This window comes from Lepisma saccharinum, chromosome 7 (genome assembly GCF_977018435.1).
Source record: "Lepisma saccharinum chromosome 7, izLepSacc3.1, whole genome shotgun sequence".
In the NCBI taxonomy this organism is placed as follows: domain Eukaryota; kingdom Metazoa; phylum Arthropoda; class Insecta; order Zygentoma; family Lepismatidae; genus Lepisma; species Lepisma saccharinum.
The window spans coordinates 96,324,440-96,351,219 of NC_139235.1; the positions used below are offsets into that span (position 1 = coordinate 96,324,440).

General features: G+C 39.5%; 1 protein-coding gene across 4 annotated transcripts in view; it reads left to right on the forward strand.

Moving 5' to 3' along the window:
* The window catches only part of LOC145990050 (sulfotransferase 1E1-like), a 102,945-nt gene that overhangs the window by 40,539 nt on the left and 35,626 nt on the right, over positions 1-26,780 (forward strand). Inside the window, exon 1 of one of the 4 annotated variants that reach the window (XM_083125690.1) lies at positions 1,344-1,421. The exons of 1 other annotated variant lie outside the window; for it this stretch is intronic. The gene's annotated coding sequence lies outside the window, so the exon portion shown is untranslated. Of the gene's footprint in view, positions 1-1,343; positions 1,422-1,569; positions 1,625-20,688; positions 20,756-26,780 lie in introns of those variants that run through there. 2 more of the 4 variants (XM_083125693.1, XM_083125691.1) reach the window with 2 other exon arrangements.

The following is a 26,780-nucleotide window of genomic DNA, read 5'->3' on the forward strand; positions in this document are numbered from 1 at the left end:
TATGTCCTCTGGCGTCAGATCTTGTAATAGTTCTGTTGATTCACCTTGTTTCACTGTTTCAGTAAAACAATCTTCTATGATTCTTCCTTCGGAATCTTCACACAATGCAAACTACACTAATTCAACGGAGTACAGACTGTTTACGAGCAAAAATCTCTGTGGCCTTATATCAAGGAAGATGGCCGGGGGAGGGGATGCACGTGTTCTCTGTGTCTTTGCCAGGTATGCGCGGGGGGGGGGGGGGCGTCTGAGTTGCAGCGCAAAAACATAGGTTTTCGAACACCTGTGCTTGAAAATTTTACTCTCAGAAACTCTCCACAGACGAAACGTTAACCAAGTAAACAAATATATTTTTTAAAAACTATCAAATTAATGATTTTTTCACGTAATATGCATTTATATGCGCTTACGCAGTAAATATGCACGAACACATTAAATATGCATTTATATGCACTATAAAACCCCCCCTACTTCGGTTCGGAATGCTCTGAAACAACTTTAGAACCCGGTTGCATATTAATTAGAGGACCGGAATAAAATATGCAAATATGCAAAATCCGCACTCTACTGATCACGTACTAAGGGTTATTAGTAGAGCTCGGAAGTTGAAGACCTATAAATTGCCGAAAAAAGACCTAAAAACAGAAAAAGGAACGTATAAATGTGATCCAAATTAATTAATAACCAGTTTAAATACATATTTAATGAATATGCGCGGCAACTCCTTATCTGACTTGAGATCTGTGCAGGCGCGTGCTGTCTGGTCGTATACACGGTGCTGAAATCTTCAAAACAAGAGAAAGTTGCCACTTACAGCGCGACCTTCCAGACAAGTTACGGTTAAAGGACCTTGTACCGTACCTGCTTCAGTCGTCCAAAAATGATTTTCTCTCGTTCCAGGGATGGTTCAAATATATTTATTTATTTATTTTTATTTCCTTACTACAGAAAGGATGTTTAAGAGGTGATGAACTGATGATGATTCGAATTGAGAATGGGCAGTAACAACGTAGTCGAAAGAAGGTGAAGTTGCAAAAAAGCCGTTAAGACCTATAAAAAGAACCAATAAGCCAAAAAACGCCGAAAAAGGACAAATAAAACCCACCTTTTTTGGCCTACAATGACCCAAAATGAACATATATTATGTTGGGCCTCGTCTTCGGACACTACGGAAAAAAAAGGATTTTTCCTCAACTTCCGACCCCTAGTCATTAGTACTGCCTTTCAGTTGCTAAATCGTCACGCCAAGCCACTGATATCACTTCATAACAACAAGGAAAGACCGTTCACTGGTGACCTTCACCTCTTGCATTTTCGCTCAGGTGGTTCAAAAAGCACTGGCACTCAGTCTGTCGCTGGCAGTGTTCGTGCGAGCGTGGTTGCGTTGTCTTATCTCTTCACGGACTGACCCTGATGAAAACGTAAGTGTTATTTTTTTATATGTACGTACGTTATTGGGTTCATTCTCTTGGTGAAAATACTTTGAACACAAGGGCAGATAAATTCACAATTACGCTGGTGCAGTCTGGGCTATATTTCCCCGCTCAGTGACGAGTCTTGTAACACCCGACACAGCACAGGAAACACTAGAAATCAAAGTACAAGATTTTTGGTGCAGAGAAACGTAAGTAATATCCTATTCAGGGTTTGGAAGTAACAATTACTTTTTGTTCGCAGGTAACTGAAACAAGTCGGCTATTTTTTTAAACTAATAATTGTAACTTTGTTACTTTCTCAAATAACTAGTACAGAGACGTCCTAACCGGGGGCAGGGGGCGACATGCCCCCCCACCCATCATCGAGGGTGGGCAAGATAGTCTTTTTGACCCCCCCCCCCCAGTCCCGTGCTAAAAGCGAGACTATATTTTCTCCAATTTATGTTTCGTTTTGAAGAAAATTGGAAAAATATTTTGCACTACCTAATGAATGTAGACTCAAGTTTTCGGTACCAGCAAGAAGTACGTGGTACAGAGATTCACGTGCAGATTAGAATCGCAGCCACGTTTCCGCAAATCAAGTGCAACGTGAAATAATCCCCCTAGGAATTAGATAAGAAAGTGGGGGGAGAGCAGTAGCAGACAAGGCCATCACACAAACTTGTTTCCGACAAGCTTTCTGTTCGAGTCTTGGCAGTTTGTGGAAGGATTGTGTGTTCCTACCCACCCACCCTCTCTCTCTCTCTTTGGATTGAAAAAAAGGTGCGACGATTATGCGATGAAATACGGTAATATATAACGATAGAGCTTTATTTGAAGATTGTGATAATAATAATAATAACTCCTAGCGCAACAGTCCGTGAGGGCCAAGTCCTACCTACCGACTGCCGGCCTCACTTCCACCTGCCGAGGTGGGAATTATGGGGTGACGTGTGGTCAGCAAGAAAAGCCTTCAGTCGTTGTAGGTTTCCGTGACCGCGTCACGCTACTCATTTGTAGCTCCCCAATTTCCTCACGACGGTGGATGGCCACCGATCCCATACACAGGCCGAAATCTCAGGACCAGGTGTTCCGGGTTCGAATCCCAGCCTGGACATGGATGTTTGTGAGTGTCCATTCATCAATTTCATCATATCATCACTCATCCCCATCTTCGCAAATTAGCCAAAAGTGGCACAAGAAGCGAAGTGATATAAAAGCAAATCAATCAATCAATTGTTAGGGCAGACCATATATCACACACTCGTACAGGTGAAATTGTTGTTGGTTGACGTGAATTGTTAATCTGCCTAAACTCTTAAAATACTCTAATATCAGGTTTTCTGTTGCAATTATTATTTCAATTTTGAGGGCCTCCATGACCGAGTGCTTCGCATACTGCTCTATGAAACCGGAGACCATATGTTCTATTGATTGATTGATTTGCTTTATTTTAATTCGCTTCTTGTGCCACGTTTGGCTAAACGCGACGATGAGGATGGTCGATGAAGTGATGAAATTGTTGAAGGGACACTCAACAATGAACACAATGCGAAGGCCGGTGTTTAAGCACGCTGTGCTAACCATTCTACCACGGAGGCCGGAATCCTTTTTAATGTATTGGAGGAATCGTTCTTTGACATCGAACAAAGAACAGTTAATAGGTATGCGTCACCTCGGAGTTATTATATTTTAAATTTCGAACAAACAATTGAGATTTATTCTTAACCATTCTTTTGCCTACATCAAAACTTCCACACAATAAGCTCAATTACACTAAGGACAACAGCGTTAGAGTCTATGCTTTAAGGAATGATTAAGCACGCAACGATGACGGAAAATAATTCACATGATTATAATGATGCATTACATCAGTGAAACATTAATTTTCGATCATGATGATAAATTGAAAAAACGCAGGGACACAATAACCGATTGATTCATTTATTTTACTTCGCTTTTCTTCCACTTTTGGGTAATCACAAAGAAAAGGATGAAAGGTGTGTTAAGATGAAAGTTGTGAAAGGACAACTACAAACGCAGATGGATAGGACACAGTCCAAACCCCACAGACCATTATACTGACCTTGTGTCTAGACGCCAGATCCTCGTTAGTGTGCAAAATGCACTCCATGGTCACAATGACGTAAGCATTCGTAGAATTGATTTGTATATCATTTCTTTTTTCGAAAAACGCGAGCCGAACTATTGCGCATTATGTGACATGCTCATTACTTCTCAGGAACACTCGCGGCCTTCAACCATTTTTATCCTTAAACAAAATTGCGGGTTAGGATGTTAACAGATACTACTTCCAAGACAATATCCAATGAATACTGCCACATACGAAGAATGTAAAACATTTTTATTTTCTAGTTTCTACTACATCCCTGGGGAGTAAAGACGGCTGGAGCGTTGTGCTGATCATATGACCTCCAAAATGGTCGAACTCGAGAATATGTGGCGCCCTATACTGCCACATCCCCTAAATGTGCCTTCATGGCACGGTGCTATACGCACGACGAACTTTACCTTACCTTTACTACAGGGAGGTTATTTCAGTCGTTCACCGCGACAGCGCCGGCCGCTTAGCGGTACCTTCATGCAACAATTCCCGGCAAATTACGTTACAGGAAGTCCGTAACAAAAACAGCTTGTTTTGTAATGTTTCCACTTTTCACAATTACAGTTACAATTACAATTGAAATAAGCACGTACCTTGTCGCAAGGATGCTAGAAAAGGTGTCCTCCCAAATACAAATATTTCTGGCACCTTATTTCTGACATCTAATCTTACATTAGACATCTCTACTTTATCCTCAGTTGTCTCGACAGCGCCGGCAGCTTATCGGGGGTCGGGGGAATTGTCAGCCGCGAGATGGCGCTTCATACTGAACGAACGGGACACATGTCGCCAGTGATGCCAACCGTAGGGACATGTCCCTACGCATAGGGACTTTTCACTATATTTTGCCCGCGTAGGGACAGATTTTACCAAATAAGGGAAAACGTAGGAACTTTTTTCAATCTTGGAAAATAACATTTTATTGTGCAAAGGTGCAAAGCTTACTCGTCAGTCAGTTGCACTTTCTTCGTGCTCGGTTTGGAATGAATGGATTCGTTTATCTGGATACTTTAGCGAGGAGGAGAAATAAGAACTAACCAACAAATCTCCATCAGAATTTTGAAACATGTTATCGGTTACCAAGAACTTTCAAGGCAAGTTCTTTTTTGAAAACTTTTCCACTCTCGCGAAAATAGTGCTAACATTGCCACATTCTAACGCGGAAACGTAAAGAATATTTTCAATGTTAGGTGATACAAAAACAAAAAAGAGAAATAGAATGGGACCAGAATTGTTAAAGACTGCAGGAAATACAGCATCACCAACCAATATCTATCTCTTCACATCAGCAGCAGTATGTATGACTTCAAATAACATAATCAACAGTAAATAACTCAACGTTATTCATTAGGAGTGTGCGGATCCCGAAAAATCGGGACCGAGATCGGGAAAAAAAATCCCGATGACTTCCCGACTTTTCGGGATCCCGAGCAGTCGGGAAATACCGAATGGTCACTTTAAAAAGTCGTTAATTCTAGACGTTTTCTGCATTGTAAGTTTCTGGAACTTATCGGAAATTTTAAGTTTTTATTCTGCAAATTCAAAAACAAACACTTAAAGTGAAAATGACGTGTAGAATTCGAGATTTCCAGTGCTACGGAAATTTCCCGTCCCGAAAATTTCCCGACTTGGTCGGGAAATTGCAAATTTTCCCGTCCCGATCTCGTCCGGACCCAAAATATTCTGTCCCTCACACCCCTATTATTCATTAAGGCTAGAATTTACAATACCGGACCATTCTGTAATTTCTATGCTACGTCTTATACTCACGAAATAATTAGTCGTGATGATTTATCTCAAGTTAACATGTTGGGGTGAGGTGAAAAAATTGTTCATTAAAGTGTAGAAGTTGTAAAATAAGCTTTTCAATTCTCGGAATGATTCTCCGTATACAAGTATGGTAGCCATATTTGTTGATATGAACAAATGACGTTCGTAATTAGTTACGCTGTCTACAGCGTTGCCACACTGTCGATTTCATACTTGGAGAGCATGGATCGTGTAAGAATGGCGGAAGAGAATAGTAAAAAAGTTGTTAATGTTGTATAGATTTTTAGGTGGAGTGTGCAGGAGGATTGCCGTGGGCTAATTAATAAACTTATGGATTTCGGTATATTGCCCAAAGAAGGTGCTTGCTTATATGTGACAATCACGATGTAGAAGAACATGTGGAATGTGGACTGATTTTATTACAGGTAAGTTTGGCAACAGTGTATCGATCGTAAAATTGCAGGATACTAAAATGGCGTCTTCGATGATGAACGTTTGCCGTTAAAGTGCTACGAAAATAAGATTTTTGTTAAGCAAGGCAAACATAATTAAAATTTGGGGTCGAAATCCATGCACCCACAAATCATTGACGGATAGCCCCACGAACCATTCACGGTAAGGTTAGGTTAGGATAGGCAAACATAGTTAAAATTTGGGGTCGTAGTAATATCAGGAATGTATATTTCGTTTTTTAAGTATTGGAAACACAAAATCGTCCGGTAAATAATGAGCAATCGTGCCGATCGCGAACCACTCAATTTCACATATTTTGCAATTTCTACAAGTGACCCCAAATTTTACCTTCAAATTCGTGATTTGGAGGCCTCAATTAGTGATTATGAGAAATATTACAAAAAAAGGGGAGGGGTCCTGTATTGTAAATTCGCTCCTTCATTAATTGTGGAAGCACCGAGCAGAAAGATTTGGTAAGTAAATGTGTACATTTTATCTTCTGTTTTGCACGCTCATGAGGTGTTGTTTTTTAAAGTCGCTTTACTTGGCGTAGGTGCATTTGGCAAGTTGTAGGGAGATTTTGACTACGTCTGTAGGGACATTGCCGGAAAATGGTTAGCAACACTGGCGGCTACCAGACGTAGTGAGTCTGCGCTATGTTCACTTTTGTCTGAGTTTATCAGCACGCGTGTTGTTTATACTGTGTTATTGACTTGGGTCTGCTATTCAGTCCTAGTGCTTTATTGTGTGTTAATTGTTATTCATTCATTAGTTATTCCGCTAAACAAATATAGTCTTGAACAAAGAGTTTTTATGTACGATAATTACGTGAAAACGTTCAGTATGAAGCGCCCTCTCGCGGCTGACAATTCCCCCGACCCCCGATAAGCTGCCGGCGCTGTCGAGACAACTGAGAATAAAGTAGCGATGTCTAATCTAAGATTAGATGTCAGAAATAAGATGCCAGAAATATTTGTATTTGTGAGGACACCTTTTCCAGCATCCTTGCGACAAGGTACGTGCTTATTTCAATTGTAATTGTAACTGTAATTGTGAAAAGTGGAAACGTTACAAAACAAGCTGTTTATGTTACGGACTTCCTGTAACGGAATTTGCCGGGACCTGTTGCATGAAGGGGCTGCTAGGCGGCCGGCGCTGTCGCGGTGAACGACTGAAATAACCTCCCTGACTAACTACTTATGCCAGGAATTTTTGTATTTTTGATCCTTCATTATGTCTCCATTGCTAACCTGGTTCATTTCCAGTCATGACAACAATTAGTCGATGCAATAAAAATACGCCAAACTTAAAATGAAACAGGTGTCGGCGCGCGCGCACACACACGCACATACACACAAACACAAGGGGAGAGAGAGAGAGAGAGGCGGGGGGGGGGGTTAGGAACACACAATCCTTCCACAAACTGCCAAGACCCCAACAGAAAGCTTGCCGGAAACAAGTTTGCGTGATGGCCTTGTCTGTGCTACTACCCTCCCCCACTTTCTTATCTACACAGGAGTAATGAAGAGTTTCCAACTCCCTTCTGAGTTGGTAGGAAAAGGGAAGTACATATCATTTGATCCCGTCTGTACTCTTCGCAACATCTTAATTGACCGCCCTGAAAAAATTCAAAGTCCTGAATTCGTAAATTTGACAACATAGCGCTTCAGAGTGCACAAATAGTATCTAACTTAGCAAGAGCGTTTTTCTTTCTAAACGAAAACGCTCTTGTGAATTTATTTCATTCTTTCACATTCCATGAAGTTAGAAACCCTAAACCAGTAATATAATACGCAATTAAACAAAAATCGTAAATTGGAAATAGAAATGTTGATTTTTTTAAGACTATTCGTTCTGAAATAGAAAATAGGGGAATTTATGTGCAGTTGGAAACCCTGAACTCGTTCTCCACCACCTGGAGAGAATTGAAATCACATATCAATGCAATGAAGCAAATTTCTCTCAATTTTAGGCAAAATTACACTAAAGATAAATTGCACAATACCGGACGATTCTACAAAGTGCGTCCTTTCCCTGATCTGTGGCGAAACATGGTTCGGATCTCCGGCAAAATGTTATTTCAACTGATCAACTTGTTTTACAGGCTTTCACGTTAGCAATCCTCTGGAGCAGTTGGTTAAGCGGTCGTCTAGTCTTGCTTTTTCGTCAAGAACGAAACATCGTAGGTTCACATCTCACCCACTCCTGATTATTTTTTTTATTGTTATTTACGTAGTACGAAGTGTTGTAATAATGTAATATAAGATGCAATTAAATCACTGTAAATATTTATGCGATGCATACCTCGCAAATGTTTCTGCTCATCTTCTTGATTTTTCAGTGATTGGCAGGATTTTTGGCAAGACCTTTCTTTTCATTCAGCTGTCAAAAGCTATGTTAACACACATTAAGAATTAATATATCATAAATACATGTTCTTAAACAGCATGCTGTAATCAAGGTGTCCGAGTTTTAATATCAGGTGGAGGCTCATTGCACAGTGGTTCGGATCCCACTTTAATCTTTAGGCCCAGTCCCGATTAGCTTTACTGTGCGTAAAGTTGACTTAAAACGCCAAATCAACCAATACATCTCCTTTCAGAGTGGGCCTTCTACGATACTGTAGTCGGCCAGCATCCGAAAATACAGTTCTGCTTCGCGTACACCAGAGTATAATTTCGTTTAATATTGTGACTAATTTTACTTTAAAACCACAGATTAAACGATAATAGTGTCCAGAAAAAGAACCTCAAACTAGTTTTCACACAAAGTATTTTAATCCATTGCCAAACATTTCAGTTAAGAATATTGACCGTATTTTCGATTCATAGTGAATTTGCTAAACGGACCATGTCAAGAAATCTAAATACGAGTATGTAAGTTTTACTAGTAAATGCATTTAAAATGCACGAAACAACAGGGAGGAGAAAAATAAACTCAAAAATAAGTAAAAATGCAACAAAAACTGTTAAGAATACTGACAAATAAACTAAAAGCCAAAAAAGGCTGAAAAATGCAAAAGAAATGTAAAATATAAAGTGTTTTCAGGCTCTAACTGAAGGGAAACGGACATGATATCAGGTTTGGCATTGTTTTTAAGGGTCAGAAAAAAAGTTGATTTTTCCTCAACTTCCGGACCTTAATTACTAATTATGACCATTGGAAAAGTTGGAGGGAAGGAGTCGGCTTACTTAAATTTTTCTTGCTGAAGGATCGTATCGTCCCATATCTCCACTTTCTACCATAATAGAGAAAAAAATCAAGTTCATATTTCGAAAATGACTTGCAGTTTTCCACCACGAAAATATGTTTTCATAGTTTGAAGTTCGTTAGTATTATCTTGCAGGGTTTCCATTGTTTTATTTTCACACATATTTTATATTTCATACGTTGAATATCCCTTTCCTCTCTCTTTTCATACAGTTTTTTTAAAAAAAGCTGAAGTTTCTTGGCAACCGGGTTCTGGTTCAAATTACTCATTTTCGCTCTCCTGTTCCTACCTTAAACAAATAACAAAATACTTCGTAACTAAACAATTGCTTGTTCAAAACACAGAATTTTTACACAATTTACAAAATATGACAAAACACCAATAGACATGTTCATCATCTTTCCCTTTCATCGTTTCTCGATATTTTCTGAATTCCTTTCCTCATGAAAATTGCCATGAATTTTGAATTGGTTTCTTCAAACTGGTAGCTAATCTTAAAATGACTTACCTGGAGGAAAGGTAGCGTGCTTGATTTTCACGAGGGAGGTCGTAGGTTCGATTCTCCACCGAGGCAGGAGTTTATCGTTGGATGAAAAGTTTATCCACCATGCTAAGATGTTAACATTGGTCTCTGTATTTCACGAGGTGAAAGGAAATAGTAAGAGAAAGTTGTTTCGATGATAGGAGGAAGTCACATGCCACGTGGAATCCGCAGAATCAAGTTAGGTAGAGCTAAGTCTGTAATGGTGGTATCGAATATTGCAAAGTTAGTGGGGAAAGTTTGTTATATCTGATACTCGTACTTTCTGTTCAAAGAAGACAAACATTTTAGATACAAAGGCAGTGACGAATTAACGATCATTATGAGGTTTTGAATTTTTTGTTTGTCACTCACTATATAAATACTTATTTGTAGTTTCTTATCGAATCGGCCTCCGTCGCAATAACCATTTACTTATGTTAATTGGCGATTTAGACGCATGGTAAGATGGTGGTGAGGGGATTGACAACAGTCGTTACGAAGGAACGGACATAAAATTACCAATCTTAGCAATTTGAACTCATTAAACGCTCTCCTTCGTTACAGTAATGCACTGTATATGTTAGTTTTAGTATATCGAAATCAAATAATCAATATTTTAGGTGCCAGTAAAAAACAAACAATACATATCTTAAATAACATTACATTTTGCATCCTGAATACATATATGTGATTTGTGAATTAATCATGATGTGTGTGTTAACACAACATATGAACAATAACTAAAAAAAAGTTTTAACTTTAAAAACTGGAAATTTGCAACTTCTAAGGGAAAATATGGGACGTCCCTCAAGTGTGCATCGGATTCATTTTTTAAATATTCTAATGTCAACGGTGTCTGTTCAGCAAAAAAAAAAAAAAAAAAATATGAGAAAGTGGGATTTGAACCCGCGACCTTTCACGCTTGACGAAAAATAAGGAAAACAGGGTGTAATCAACTGCTCTACGTTAACTTCATGACTTAATACCCTTAAAAACATGTTGACGTTTATGAAGACTCCCACCTTCCTGTGTTCCAAGCACATTTTCTCGACAAGTCGTGAAAAATATTATTTTTTGAGAACTGTTAGATATTATGCAAGCTATTGTAAATAAAATGTTGCATAAACTCCTCACAAATTAGCATCTTTCTGCACAACCTTGATGGCGATATCCTCCAGGTGGAGATAAACTGTATTCAGTGTTTCAAACCCCTCTAATTTCAAGTCGAGCAAGCAGAATCGTAAAAATTCCTCAATGTTATTTTTCCAATTTATTTTTTTCTGTTTGATTGTGTATTATAATAGCGGTTTATAGTGTCTAATTTCATGGAAAATGCGAAATTGAAAACCTCTCACAGCAGCGTTTTTCGTCTAGTGGAAGGACCAACTCAAAGTTGGCTACTCTCACTTGGAGCCGAAGTGCAATGTTGCTAAGTTTACGAATTCGGGACTTAGAATTCTTTCGGGGCGGTCAAATAAGATGTTGCGAAGTGTACGTACCATCAGTTCTCTGCTCTTTCGAGTTTTAACCCTGAAAGCTTTGGAGTGTATGAACGACCTCCTTTAGATTGGCTGGTTAATTTATTTATCGCTACTTGTTTGTACTACTATAATGTTAGCCCAGAGTGGAGAACATGATAGGACGAAGGATGCTCGTAGAAACAAGGAATCTGAAAGTGTACCATCAGAACATTCGTCTCGGTTGATTGTGAAATTTTAAGAAAATCTTATTTAACAGAAATGTACATTCAGTGGTGTCGCTGGAAGGGTAAGCACAGGCGCGTGGTCGGGAGAGGGAGGTGGGGGGGGGGGGGGTGAGTTCATGTTGCGGCTGTAATTTCTTTAGAAGCAAAAATGTTTTATGTATTAAAATATGAAAAATATAGCACCTACAAAATAAAATATACCATATTACCTCAATCTCATCGACTGCCTTCGCGATTAGCCAAAAATGGCAGAAATTGAAGCAAAATAAAAATCTCTCATTAAATTATTTTTTTAAACTCTTCCATTCATGTGATTTTTCTTTAGTATGCGACGTTTTGGTTAAGAGTATACTACGATTTATAAAATGATAAAATGATAATTGAGAGCATGGGCAAATTTCTTTGTAACACAACGATCAGAAAGTTTCACAAACATGGATTTTCTCAATATGTTTGCGTGTGTACTTCGCTCCCTTTTAAATGTAGTGCCTTATCAGTAAAGCCCGGATTTTTATGTAATATCAACCCCTAAAATATGTACATAAATATGTAATAAAAATGTCTGAAATATGTAAAAAATATGTAAATTCATAATGAAATATGTACTATAAATATTTATTCCAAACGTTACTTCCTATTTTTGTTACATTTTTTCCTCACAAAGGGATATGTTTATTTCAAAAAGACTTACAAAAATTGAAGTTACAATATTACAATGCTTACATTAAGTATTTTTTAGGTTCTTATAGAGCAAAAATATTAACCACAATTTTAATATATTCAATATTTAATATACAATGTCACCAGGTACCATTCAAAATGTTCAGTAGTAAATTTTCGTTGCCCAAATTTTTCACTCAAAAAGCACTTACAAAAATTCAGGTTACCTTTGATCTTGGGGCAGGCACTGTTTTTAATTATTTAACTTACAATATGTTACCAGGTACATTTCCAAATGTTCAGAAGTAAATGTTTGTTGCCGATCAGATAATATGTTCTTGTACACAGAGAAACTTCTCTCCACGTCACAAGAAGTAACCGGAGCGTACTTCAGAAGGTGAATGTGGTCGGGAGAAATATCATTGGGAGGGTTAACTGTTTCACCATTGAGAATGCGGCTCACTGTAAATAAGCTGACGTAACCTGGGTTTCTTTCAGTCACTGCGTCAAATTTTCTTCGAGCTTTCTCTCCCACATCTCCTCCAACAGCAGACAGTTTCTTTCTTGCATCCTCATATATATCCATGGCTTCCAGGAGAGGAAGTCCAACAGTTTCAAGTTTTTTTATGCTTGTATCAATCCAACCAAAATTGCTGTTTATGTATGCCATATCGCAAGCAAGTTTGGTGTCCTTGAAGATATTTTGAGCAGTGCGTACCGATACAGCTGAGTCCGCCGAAAATGAGTCAAGCACAGATTTCACTTCTTCAAAATGTTCGTTGTAAAACTTACTTGCCCGGATCCAAGTGCCCCATCTAGTAAGAATAGGTTCCGGAGGAAGTGGTACACCTGGCAATTGTTCCTTGTAAACTTGCACAAGTTGTGGTGCCTTCAGAAACACCTTTTTCATGGAAGAAATAAGTTGGTTGACTCTCACCTCCTCAACAATGCGTTGGAGAGCATGTGCCAAGCAAGTAAAGTGGATCAAGTTAGGATAAAACACTTTAAGTGTAGCAGCTTTTAACATGTATGACGCACTGTCTGTGAACATGAGAAGAACTCTCTCTTCTTGTACGCCATCCGGATACAACAATTTAAGACTGTCATTCACAAATCGTGCTATGGTGGAATGATTAGTACGCTCTAGAACTTTGCATGCAATGAGATGTGGTGTAGATGGAGAATCACCAATTAGCGTTCCAACAATGAAATTACTTACATACCGTCCCAAAGCATCAGTTGTTTCGTCGATGGAAATCCACACATAGGAACTGCCTACTTCTGCCCTAATTGATTCTAAAGTTTCTTTGTAGGAATGTGGAAGATATCGCTTTCGAAGCGATATCCAGAAAATCCCGGAACTTCGGTACTTGAATTTTATACCAAGGGATGTTTGCGGCAATCATTGCTTCGCACATTTCCTTGTAAAACACACTGAATGAAGAATCCTCTTGCATCTGGGTTAGTAAAACTTGCTTCTTTTCACTCCGCAGTTGTTTGTTTTTCACATGAAGTGAAGTGCGAACATGTTGATCTAATTGAGACTTCATAGTGCACCCAACTTTTTTATCGCACACTCGACAAAAAATAACTTTACCATCCGTAATAAATGCATCATCGACTGCTATCCAAGATCGCAACTTTTGAGATAACGAGGAGGTAGGCGGAGCCATTCCAGCTTTCTACAGCTAAAACACTGTTTAAATACTGAGGCAAGCTCTTCTTAAAACTCCAATGGTTAAAATGAAAAGGCGATGAAATATATATACGAAATTCTACGCTTGAGTTAACAATACTTCATTCAAGATTTGTCGCAGCCGGCTGCAAAAATCAAAACGATCACAACAATGTACGGATGAAAGGTAAGTGCCTCTCAGCGTTGTACTTGCCGCCTTCCATTGTTGGCTCTCTTCGTTCGCTGTGTGTTGCTTGCCGCTCCATGTTACAAACTGGAAACTGAAACACTGTCGAATCTTGATGTAATTGTTACGATGCGGCGAATGAACGAACTGTTATGTACGTACAACGAAGGCAAATCGCACTTTTAAGTTACTATATTTTTTTAGACCTGGAAATGGGGAGGGGAAGTGAGAAGATACTTTTTTAACTAGGAAGCCAAAAGTTCATTGGATTTTCCTCTTAAGGACTGTTTTATGTAAAAAATATTTCATATCTTAGGAATATGTAACATTTAGTAAAATATGTAAAAATATGTAATATAAAACTTCACTGTGACATCTCTACTGACGTAATTCGTCAATATATTTTAATTCCACGCTTGTACATATAAAGGAAAAAATATGTAATTACATAGAAATCCGGGCTTTACTTATCAGTTATGTTACTAATCATTAAAAGAATGCCTCAATAATCATGCCTCACTGCATGATAAGATCGAGAACCACGCAGGGATGGAAATTTGCAGTAAATATCGTAAGACAAAATATTTCAGTTTTCTTGTATTAAGCGCCATTTAATTTAATTATAAGTAATAAAATAATCCGTAATAGAGGCCTCTGGTCCTCTTATCTCTTATGAGGCTTCGCCACTGTGGATGTATTTAAATGCAATAAACATATAATATATATATAAATATAACAATAAAAATATAAGATAACATTATATATATATATATATATATATATATATATATATATATATATATATATATATATATATATATATATATATATATATATAGGGAAGTTATTTCAGTCGTTTACCGTCGGAGCAACAAGTCCCGGCAAATTGACTTACAGGAAGCCGTAACAGAAACCGCTTGTTTTGTAATGTTTCCACTTTTCACAATTACAGTTACAATTACAATTGAAATAAGCACGTACCTTGTCGCAAGGATGCTGGAAAAGGTGTCCTCCCAAATACAAATATTTCTGCCACCTTATTTCTGGCATCTAATCTTAGATTAGACTTCGCTACTTTATGCTCCGTTGTCGCGAGAGCGCCGGCAGCTTATCGGGGGTCGGGTGAGTTGTCAGCCGCGAGAGTGCGCTTCATACTGAACGAATGCGACACCTGTCGCCAGTGATGCCAACCGTATGGACATGTCCCTACGCATAGGGACTTTTTACTATATTTCGCACGCGCAGGGACAGATTTTACTAAATAAGGGAAAACGTAGGAACTTTTTTCAATTTTGGAAAATAACATTTTATTTTGCAAAGATGTAAAGCTTACTCGCCAGTCAGTTGCACTTTCTTCCTGCTCGGTTTGGAATGAATGGATTAGTTTATCTCGATACTTTAGCGAGGAGGAGAAGAAAGAACTAACAAACAAATCTCCATAAGAATTTTGGAACATGTTATCGATTACCAAGAACTTCAAGGCAAGTTCTTTTTCGAAAACATTTCCACTGTCGCGAAAATAGTGCTAACATTGCCACATTCTAACGTGGAAACGAAAATAATATTTTCAATGTTAAGTGATACAAAAACAAAAAAGAGAAATAAAATGGGACCTGAATTGTTCAAGACTGCAGTAAATACGGCATCACGAACCAACATTTATCTCTTCACAGCATCAGCATGTATGACTTCAAATAATACATATAATCAACAGTAAACGACTCAACGTTATTCATTAGGGATGTGCGGGATCCCGAAAAGTCAGGACCGGGATCGGGAAAGAAAACTCCCGTCCCGATCCCGACTTCGGGAAATGACTTCCCGACTTTTCGGGATCCAAAGCAGTCGGGAAATACCGAATGGTCACTTTAAAAAGTCGTTAATTCGCGACGTTTTCTGCATTGTAAGTTCCTGGAACTTATCGGAAATTGTAAGTTTTTATTATAGAAATTCAAAAACAATCACTTAAAGTGAAAATGACGTGTAGAATTCGAGATTTCCAGAGCTTCGGAAAATTTCGAACATTTCCCGTCCGAAAATTTTCCGACTTGGTCGGGAAATTGCAAATTTTTTCGTCCCGATCCCGTCCCGACCCAAAAAATTCTGTCCCGCACACCCCTATTATTCATTAAGGAAAGAATTTACAATACCGGACCCTTCTGTAATTTCTATGCTACGTCTTATACTCACGAAATAATTAGTCGTGATGATTTATCTCAAGTTAGCATGTTGGGATGAGGTGAAAAAATTGTTCATTAACGTGTAGAAGTTGTAAAATAAGCTTTTCAATTCTCGCAATGATTCTCAGTATACAAGTATAGTAGCAATATTTTTGATATGAACAATTGACGACGCTCTCACGCTGTCTACAGCGTTGCCACACTGTTGATTTCATACTTGGAGAGCATGGATCGTGTAAGAATGGCGGAAGAGAACATTAAAAAAGTTGTTAATGTTGTACAGATTGTTAGGTGGAGTGTGCAGGAGGATGGCCGTGGGCTAATTAATAAACTTATGGATTTCGGTATATTGCCCAAAGAAGGTGCTTAGCCTACATGTGAGAGCGAAAATCACGATGTAGAAGAACATGTGGAGTGTGGACTGATTTGATTACCGGTAAGTTTGGCAATAGTGCATCGATCGTAAAATTGCAGGATACGAAAATGGCGTCTTCGATGATGAACGTTTGCCGTTAAAAGTGCTACGAAAATAAGATTTTTTTATCGGTTCGTAATCACAATTAGCGCAAAACCATTCACGGATAGCCCCACTGACCATTCTCGGTAAGGTTAGGTTAAGTTAGGTTAGGCAAGGCAAACATAGTTAAAATTTCGGGTCGAAAAACCATGCACGGGTAGCCCCACAAACCATTGACGGATAACCCCACGAACCATTCAGGTAAGGTTAGGATAGGCAAACATAGTTAAAATTTGGGGTCGTAGTAATATCAGGAATGTATATTTAGTTTTTTAAGTATTGGAAACACAAAATCTTCCAGTAAATAATGAGCAATCTTGCCGATCGCGGACCACTCAATTTAACTTATTTTGCAATTTCTACACGTGACCCCCAAATTTTAACTTCAAATTCGGGATTAGGAAGCCTCCTTTAGTGAGTATGCGAAATATTACAAAAATCGGGGAGAGGTCCTGTATTGTAAATTCGCTCCTTCATTAATTGTGGAAGCACCGAGCAGAAAGATTTGGTAAGTAAATGTGTATATATTTTATCTTCTGTTTTGCATGCTCATGAGGTGTTTTTTTCAGTCGCTTTACTTCGGGTAGAGACATTTGGTCAGTTGTAGGAACGGTGATTGATGAAACCAACACGTATCTTGAGCAACCCAACAATGACACGTTCTTTTTTACCCCAGTAAGTAGCGAACAAGTACGTAAAATTTTTAACAAAATGAAATCAAAAGCGTGCGGTTATGATGGCATAAACCTAACTGTTTTACAGTATTGCATCCCTTTTTGCTTAAAAGCTCTTACGCACATTATTAATCTTTCCCTTTCCAAAGGTTGGTTCCCTCAAGAGTGGAAAAAATTGCGAAGTAACACCTATACCTAAAAAATCCAACCCCACAGAAATAAAAGATCTACGACCTATTAGCATTCTATCCACAATGTCCAAAATACTTGAAAAAGTAATTTATGAACAAATACTTTCACATATTCAAGGTTTCCTACCACACTTTCAATCTGGTTTCAGAAAAATGCATAGTACTTGCACTGCGCTGGTAGATATCGTAGACAATGTAAGTAAAGGAATAGATGAAAATGAAGTTACACTTTTAGTCTTGTTGGATTATTCAAGAGCGTTCGACTCGATCAATCATGAATTGCTATTGGCCAAACTGTATCACTATGGCGTTACCGGAAACGCGTTAAATTGGTTTCGATCATATCTCGGCAACAGGAAACAACGTGTGAAATATCGGGAACCGGAAGTCACATACTCTAAATGGTTAGTTGTTCAACAAGGCGTCCCTCAAGGAAGTATATTGGGTCCACTACTATACATGATTTACGTAGCTGATTTCGACCGCGCTGTCCAATATTGCCACTACCATCAGTATGCTGACGATTCGCAAATCTATATTCAGTGTAATACAGAAAACTACGATAATGCGATGACCAAACTTCAATTCGACCTTGATGCTATAACAAATTGGTCACGGAGGAACTCCCTTCAATTAAATCCAACAAAATCTTGCTTCATGACCATAGGAACTCATGGTACACTTAAGAAACTTCACAAAAACGCACCTTCTCCTCCAACTCTTGGCAGTATACCGCTATGCGAAGTGGATACAAGCAAAAACTTGGGGATTGTGTTCGATAGACACTTAAATTGGGAGCCACAAGTCGAATTTATTGTGAAAAACTGTATGGGGAAACTTAAATCTTTGTATCATTTAAAACATGCTCTGGACGCTAATGTTAAAGATCGTCTTATGCAATCACTCGTCCTATCCACATTAGACTATTGCGCTCCAGTGTACAGTAATATATCCCAGGGCTTAAACTATAAACTTCAAAAAATTCAGAATTGTTGTATACGTTTCATATTTAACCTAAACAGAAAGGAACATGTATCCCCCTATTTAAAGAAACTTTCTTGGCTAAACATTAACAATAGAAGAAAATACTTAACACTCACCTTGATGCACAAAATACTTAAGAGTGGCTCCCCAAAATACTTATCCGATAAGATCTGTTCTCGTAGAACATCAGCCGAACATAATATCCGCTACAAGCACAATCTAAAAATCCCCGAACATAAAACCGCCACATATAACAAGTCCATCATTGTTACAGGGATCAGGGAATGGAACAAACTGCCTGCACCATTGACTAACATTATTTGCCATCAAAGTTTTAAGAAAAATCTGAAGAACTTACTATTGTCCCAACAACTTCATTAACCTTCATATGTTAACAATTGCACCTGCACTTATACATCATATAATGCATACCTAACCTACCCCCCCCCCGCATACACATTGAACTACCGAAGACTTATTACTTATCTTTACTCAACAGTATATATACTAACCTATTCAATGTATTATTTTATCATTGAATAATCTTTATATTATCTTTATTGTATTATCATGATCATTATGTGTTTTTTTTCTTTCTTTTTGTTTTTATTCATTTATTGTATCTTTGACAAGGGTTGGTTGTAAGAACGGCCCATGAGGCCGAAACACGCCTGCTTAAATAAAGACCATTCTATTCTATTCTATTCTATTCTATTCTATTCTATTGCCGAAAAATGGTTAGCAACACTGTCGGCTACCAGACGTAGTGAGTGTACCGTACCCTCATGCTCACTTCTGTTTGCGTTTATCAGTACGCGTGTTTTTTATACTGTGTTATTGAGTTAGTGTGCTATTCAGTGAACAGAGTTTTTGTGTACGATCATTACGTGAAAACGAACTCTTGCAGAAAAGTGGTCAGGCAATTACGAGAGACAGGATCTCTTGAACCTAAGAAACGTGTTGTATTGCTGTTGAAGGAGGTCATTTTCAACATCTCTTATAACACAGGAGGTTAGTGATCATCATTATTTTTATTTTTAAATATCATTTTACGCTTTCGGTTTGCTTTATGCGCCGGGACGCTGTCTTTTTCTGTCAACTAAGGATAAAGTAGCGATGTCTAATCTAAGATTAGATGTCAGAAATAAGGTGCCAGAAATATTTGTATTTGGGAGGACACCTTTTCCAGCATCCTTGCGACAAGGTACCTGCTTTGCTTATTTCAATTGCAATTGTAACTGTAATTGTGAAAAATGGAAACATTACAAAACAAGCTGTTTCTGTTACGGACTTCCTGTAAGTCAATTTGCCGGGACCTGTTGCATGAAGGGGCGCTCGGCGGCCGACGCTCCGACGGTAAACGACTGAAATAACCTCCCTATATATGGGGAAGAGAATCTAAAAACCGGTTGGTTGATTTGAAAACCTGCCTCCCCTCCGCCACTTCAAAATAAGTTCCGACGTCCCTACATTAATAATCACGTTCCTATACGTTTCAGTAGAAATGAACAAAACTACAGTAAAAGTAGTCTTCATATATACATATGCACAGTCTTGAGAAGGCTTAGCCTATTTATTTGCGGGTGCCTAAAGAGGAGTTGGAATTGCTTGTGTGAACTATGTTAGCCAAATTGTCTTAAGTTCATTTTCCCTTATCACAGAAACTATTAGGTGTATGAATGTAAAATTTTATCATTATAGTTTCTGAGTATTTGCAGACCACCGTGGCGGAGTGGTTAGCACAGCGCGCTACAACGCCAGGGATCCCGGGTTCGAATCCCTGCCTTTATGACGAATAAAGCAATTTACTCGTACATAGCATCCCAAGAATTTTTTTCCCGTATCTGCAAAGGTTAATGAAATATTTAGCAAAAACGTAAACTTCGCCGTAGTACAGCGAAGGGGAGTTCTTAGTAAGTTACTGGTACATTTATGCAAATTCCTTGTTTACTCCATTTTTTGTTAAAAATTGTAACTTAACTGATCTGAAATTAACATAAATGGTGCATAATGCGATAAGGGATGTGCAGCGCAATAATTGTAGTAATCGTCTAATAATCTAAAAATCATCTGCGTAAATAATATTGAGTATGGAAAATGTACATCCACAATATTATCGTAAAAGGGTTCTCTGATTATGCATATCACTTGCAATGACACTTCAGAAATGCACATAAAAACAGTAAAACACCAATGATAATACGAATTTTCCACGAGAAAAAGCGTTGGTTTGACAACCATAACGATAAAAAAAAAACTTCTTCAACGGAAATGGAACCTTTTAACTTCTGCTTCGGTTGCAGGAGTTTGACCTGGAGTTTCGTATGAGATTCACTTATCTGTCCTTGAATCAACAAATTCTTTGTGAAGTTGATAAGCAGAAAACTGTGTTAGATAAGGAAGAATAGGAAGAAAACATTCGACGAAGGTCAGTGATACACAGTGCTTCGTGTTTCCTGAGTACGGTAGACGTGTTGCGAATAAGGTACAGTACCGTATCGTAGAGTGAAATGTATAAATATTACCAAGCAAATTGTCCATCACCATGTTTATTCTTTTTATTTTACCAAAGAAGAGCTCAAGAATTTAAACGAAACGCGAAACAACCCGCTGAAAACCTCTGCGCAAGCAAGCATGCGTAAACGTCTATGGCCAGTCGCACACCATATCCGACACGACGCGACGCAAAGCAACGTGACACAACAAGTCATTTTGCTTGCTAACATCTGATAGCAGATTTCGTCCATGTACGCAATAGGTCTAGGTCTGTCTTTTATGATTTGGGAAGTGAGTAACGATGCATCAGAATCTACGTCTACGTAGAATTAATGTTATCAATTTACGTACATGTTTTGAATTGACTCTATATAATACTGCTACTGCCCTTGCACTGCGACGATGTTTATTGCGGTGACTAGTGGCTATTCAAATATAAATTGTGTGACCCCGTTTACGGTCTGTAATTATGTCTGTGGCATAAGTGAATGGACTCGCGCATGCGCAGATCGTTTTGTCGCATGCTGCTCCACGCGATACCAAATTCCACGGACTTTCGTTGTTTTGTCGTAAACCGTCTCAACGTGACTCTAGTCAAATGTTTCGTCCGGTGTGCGGCCGCTCATAAGAGACTAATGTTAAACCTTCCCTGTAACGGTTTGCACCAAAAATGACTGGTCTGGTCGTGTCGTGTCGGATCCGGTGTGCGGCTGGCCTAAGCCATAAAAACACATAGGATGCAAGAGAATCAATGAATGAAAATAGTCATGGACAATTTGCCAAGTAATACTTGTCCCACTTAGGAAAATTAAATCGGACTATAACTTTCGTGTATTTTGCCCCTTAGGGGTTTCACTCATCGCACGCAAACCAGACACCTTTTTGGCCAAGCCCCGCTCTTCTTATTCTTGTTAGGTTTAGATTTCTTTGCATAAATAGTACAAGTCCCGGTGAAGCCCTGAAAAATTGCAATGTATTTATGCTAAGAGAACTAAATCTAGCAAGCCTAACCTAACAAGGAAGGCTTCTGCACCAGAACACGAAGGCGTCAGGTTTCCGTGCGATGAGTGAGAGCCCTATATTTCAGTAGGTTCAATGGATTTAATAATACCATATATTTTGTACAGCGGTATATCCATGTATTCATTTTCACTTTCTGTAAACTCGATTAAAAGTTTCTTTCCAGTTGCACGAAATACTATACTCTATCCCCGGAACCTGTGGAGCAAAGCCGCGCGTAACGGTAGAGAAGGGGGAACCGAGCGAAGCAGTACACGTAGTGTTGCCCACAGGACGAGACGGGACAGGCTTTTAAAAATTCGAGACGAGACGAGATTGATCATGTGTCCCGAGACAAACGAATATTTTCGAGACGAGACAGCATTTCACAGCATTTGCACGAGACGAGACAAGCCAAAGTCTCGTCTCGTGGGCAACACTAAGTACACGCTGCTGGGAAGGCTGGTAACTAACTGCAGTCGCTCCCCCTCAAAGCAATCCCGTTCCCTCTCACGTGTTCATTGGTGGAGCCGTCTCGCGTCACTACTCGCGCAGAGACTTGTTTTCGTTCGCTTACTCCAGAGATACCCTAGACACAGTATAGCTAAACTAAAATTGAGCACAGTGGAATATTTTTTATTACTGCTGTATTACTGGGGCCGGTATGCATAAGTTTTACCATGTAAATTGTCCATCACTATTTATATTTTACATAACACTATAAAGCAAGTGAACCTTCCCACCAAAATATCAAGGCCATGATGGAGAAAGTATACCAGGAAAGGAGGAGTTCAAAAATGCTTGTTGATCAGTGTTGCACAATCAAGAAGGAAATTGTAGATGCCGAACACAGAAGAGAAAGAAACAGGGCATCCCCGATGGTAGAGTAAATGCACAATGACAGGTGCATTGCAATTGTTTTTCAATACTATTTCCCCTCCCCAAAATTTTCCAACACGCACGCACGCGCGCGCGCGCACACACACACACACACACACACACACACACACACACACACACACACCCCCACACACACACACACACACACACACACACACACACACACACACACACACACATATATATATATATATATATATATATATATATATATATATATATATATATATATATATATATACACAGACACTATCTTTTTCTCGAGAACGGGAGATCGTATCAAGTTGAAACAAAAAATGCACCACTAAGTTGGGCACAAAGAATCCGTAGAAAGTATTTGCAACAGCCCGAAAACCACCCTTTGTGGTTTTAGTGGGGGGCACATGCCCCGTTCGTGCGATTTTCAAATGGGAAGAGTACGTTTGGAATGCAGATTCGGAAAAGCGGGGAAAACAGTACGATTATCATATGAAACATTTGTCTCTACCACCTGCCGTTTTCCGTGCAGAAAACGGTTTAAAAAAAAAAAAAAAGTAAGGTGAGCCAAATGGAGTATACCGAGCTTACAATTAAGATAAGTGCAGCATCATAACAGTTTCGGAAAGTGCAGGATACAAGCTTTCCAACGATATGCCACATGATGACTGCGGGACTAAAAAAGGATGAAACCGCGTGACCCAAAGAAGGGGGTCTAAAGTTAGGGAAGGACTCGCAAATTTCAAATGACAAGGGGGGTCGAGTAATACATCGTTTTAAAGGTCACGAAAACGTGAAAATGATGCGAACATGATTTTGCAATCCACTAACCGGTTTCAAAATGGCTACTAAAACAATTCCGACCCCTGAAGTTGGTGTTTCAACGTGAGGAATTACGTACGTAAATAGCAAAACACAAACCCTGGACAGAGTACATAAGATCCTGTACAAACAATTGTGGTAATGGGTCCGCTCTTGAAACATCGTACTACTATAAGCTTTGTTTGAGCTTCAACTTTGACCGCCCTTCACACTTTCTCCAGGCGTAGGACTGGCAACGAATGGTTTACTGTCATGCACAATAAGGAATTCGTTGGCGCGTTTAACGGCTGCTCCGCCAACGAAAAAGGTCATTTTCTCATAATTGATGACCAAACCATTGTTTGACGAGAGAAATAGGCCTAACTGAAATGATGATAAGAAAAACAAAAGAGTAATCAGAAACCAATGAACAACGAAAAGTAGAAGAATAGGTAAAGCACCCAGTGTGATGAACATTTCGAAATGTCTTCCCTCGGTCTCAATGCATTTCTGCACACGTTCTGCACACATTCTGTGCTGCACGGACACTGAAATCATTCTGTGCTGCAATAACTTCTGCCTCACTAATCTGCCTGCATGCAGTAACTATGTGCTCGATCATGTCGTCCCTCGTTGTAGGGCGAGTTTAGTAAACTATTTCTTTCAGTCGTCCCCAGAGGTAATAATCTAAACATGTTAAGTCTGGTGACCTAGGAGGCCCGGGCACAGGCCCACCTCTACCTATCCAGCGACCACGAAACATTGCATTCACCTGATTCCTCGCTGTCAGCTCAAAATGTGCTGGGCAGCCATCTTGTTGTAGCCACATGTGTGTTCTGATGTGTAAGGGGACGTCTTCGAACACACTGGGCAATTGTTCTTGAAAAAAAATGTGCGGTACACAACACCCGTAAGCCTTGCTTGAAAAAAATGAGGCCCAATTATTCGTCCGCCGATGATTCCACACCACACATTCGCAGACCATCTACGTTGATGATCAACCTCTTGCATCCACCTAGGGTTTTCGGCGGCCCAGTAATGCATGTTGTGCCGATTTACCTGACCATCACTTTTAAATGTAGCCTCGTCAGACCACAACATTTCGTCAAAGAATCGAACATTTGCATTCAATTGAGCTTGAGACCACATACAAAAGTCTAGCCTGCTTTGAATCAGTTCCGTGTAGCTCTTGATGCAAGGACACGTGGTACGGATGAAATCTGTGATCCTTTAAAATCCTTCTCACTGTACTTGCACTGACACCAGAATCACGAGCAACTTGCCTGATACTCACGTGAGGATTGAGATGGAAGGCTGCAAGTTCACCAGCAGACCTCTCATCTCGAACAGGCCGAGCAATGCGTTCATGTTTGTGACTGCTAGAAGGCTGAACATTGCCCCTTCTGTGTACACGATCGGCAAGGGTGAGAAAAACATGTCTTGAACGATGTTCCCGATCGGGATACCTTGCAGCATACACACGAGCAGCAGCAGAACTATTTCGTTGGCACTCACCCAACACTATGATCATATCAAATGCTTCTTCGTTCATGAAAGGCATTATTAGTTCACATTCAACAATTTGCCACTGCGAATTAAGTACAGGAATGCACACTACCCGCGAGGAATGCACTGTAGAACGTCCTGAGGTGCCACACAATGCCTTCGACGATGCAACCACTTGTAACAGACAACTGCGAGACCAAGATTGTAGGGTAGTGTTGCCCACGAGACGAGACTTTGGCCTGTCTCGTCTCGAAAATATTCGTTTGTCTTATGACACATGGTCAATCTCGTCTCGTCTCGAATTTTTAAAAGCCTGTCCCGTCTCGTCCCGTGGGCAACGCTATTGGAGGGGCGTATTCGCGTTATCAGTGGAAGCATACTGAAACCGACTGCTATGCAGGAGAGCTCGTCACACCTCGACCCGTGGTACTTTCCGATTGCCTTTGTTGAACCGGGCAGTGGGAACAGTGTACGTGCAGTTAAATGGAACTGGACGCACCAGCAATTGGCGTACTTTGTAATTTGTCGACTAGGCCAGCATCCTGTGTTGTGTAATGCAGCCTACCCAACACGTGGGCTTATGCTTATTCCTACTCGTACACAATGGACCTGAAGTTCTACTCACTGCATATTGTACACTCACAGAGGCATGTACTAATATGAAACCGTTCATTATACTGACCTTACATGTGACGGGTGGCATCGTCTAACAATGGTAGCGAACCAGCAACCATTTAGAAACCTTGTCACGAATAAACAGCTATTCAGCTGGCATTCTTTGTACAGGATCTTATGTACTCTGTACAGTGTTTGTGTTTTGCTATTTACGTACGTAATTCCTCACTTTGGAACACCAACTTCAGGGGTCGGAATTGTTTTGGTCGCCATTTTGAAACCGGCCAGTGGATTGCAAAATCATGTTCGCATCATTTTCACGTTTTCTGTGACCTTTGAAACGAGGTATTACTCGACGCCCCCTTGTCATTTGAAATTTGCGAGTCCTTCCCTAACTTTAGACCCCCTTCTTTGGGTCACGCGGTTTCACCCTTTTTTAGTCCCGCAGTCATCATGTGGCATATCGTTGGAAAGCTTGTGTCCTGCACTTTCCGAAACTGTTATGATGCTGCACTTATCTTAATTGTAAGCTCGGTATACTCCATTTGGCTCACCTTACTTTTTTTTTTTTTTTTTAAACCGTTTTCTGCACGGAAAACGGCAGGTGGTAGAGACAAATGTTTCATATGATAATCGTACTGTTTTCCCCGCTTTTCCGAATCTGCATTCCAAACGTACTCTTCCCATTTGAAAATCGCACGAACGGGGCATGTGCCCCCCACTAAAACCACAAAGGGTGGCTTTCGGGCTGTTGCAAATACTTTCTACGGATTCTTTGTGCCCAACTTAGTGGTGCATTTTTTTGTTTTAACTTGATACGATCTCCAGTTCTCGAGAAAAAGATAGTGTTTGGGTCGCTCTGAAACACACTGTATATATACATAGTAGGCCTATATCAAAGGATGGACCCCTTCCGAAAAGATATCCTCGTTACGCTCCTACCGCTTGTGTACGTACAGTGTGATGCATAAATATTACCTGAGCGTCTCCGATGGCGCAGTCGTAACGTCATTTTCTTGAAATCATGGAGTCCCTGGTTCGATGCCCGGTAAAGGCACGTGGTAGTTCCGATCTCACTTTAAACTGTAGGTCCAGTCCCGATTAGCTTTTCTGTGCATAAAATGGACTTAAAAACTTGCATAGGTATTACCAAGCAAATTGTCCGTCACCACTGTCGTACGGATGAACTTTTATTCAGCATAATACATGCTGGCTTT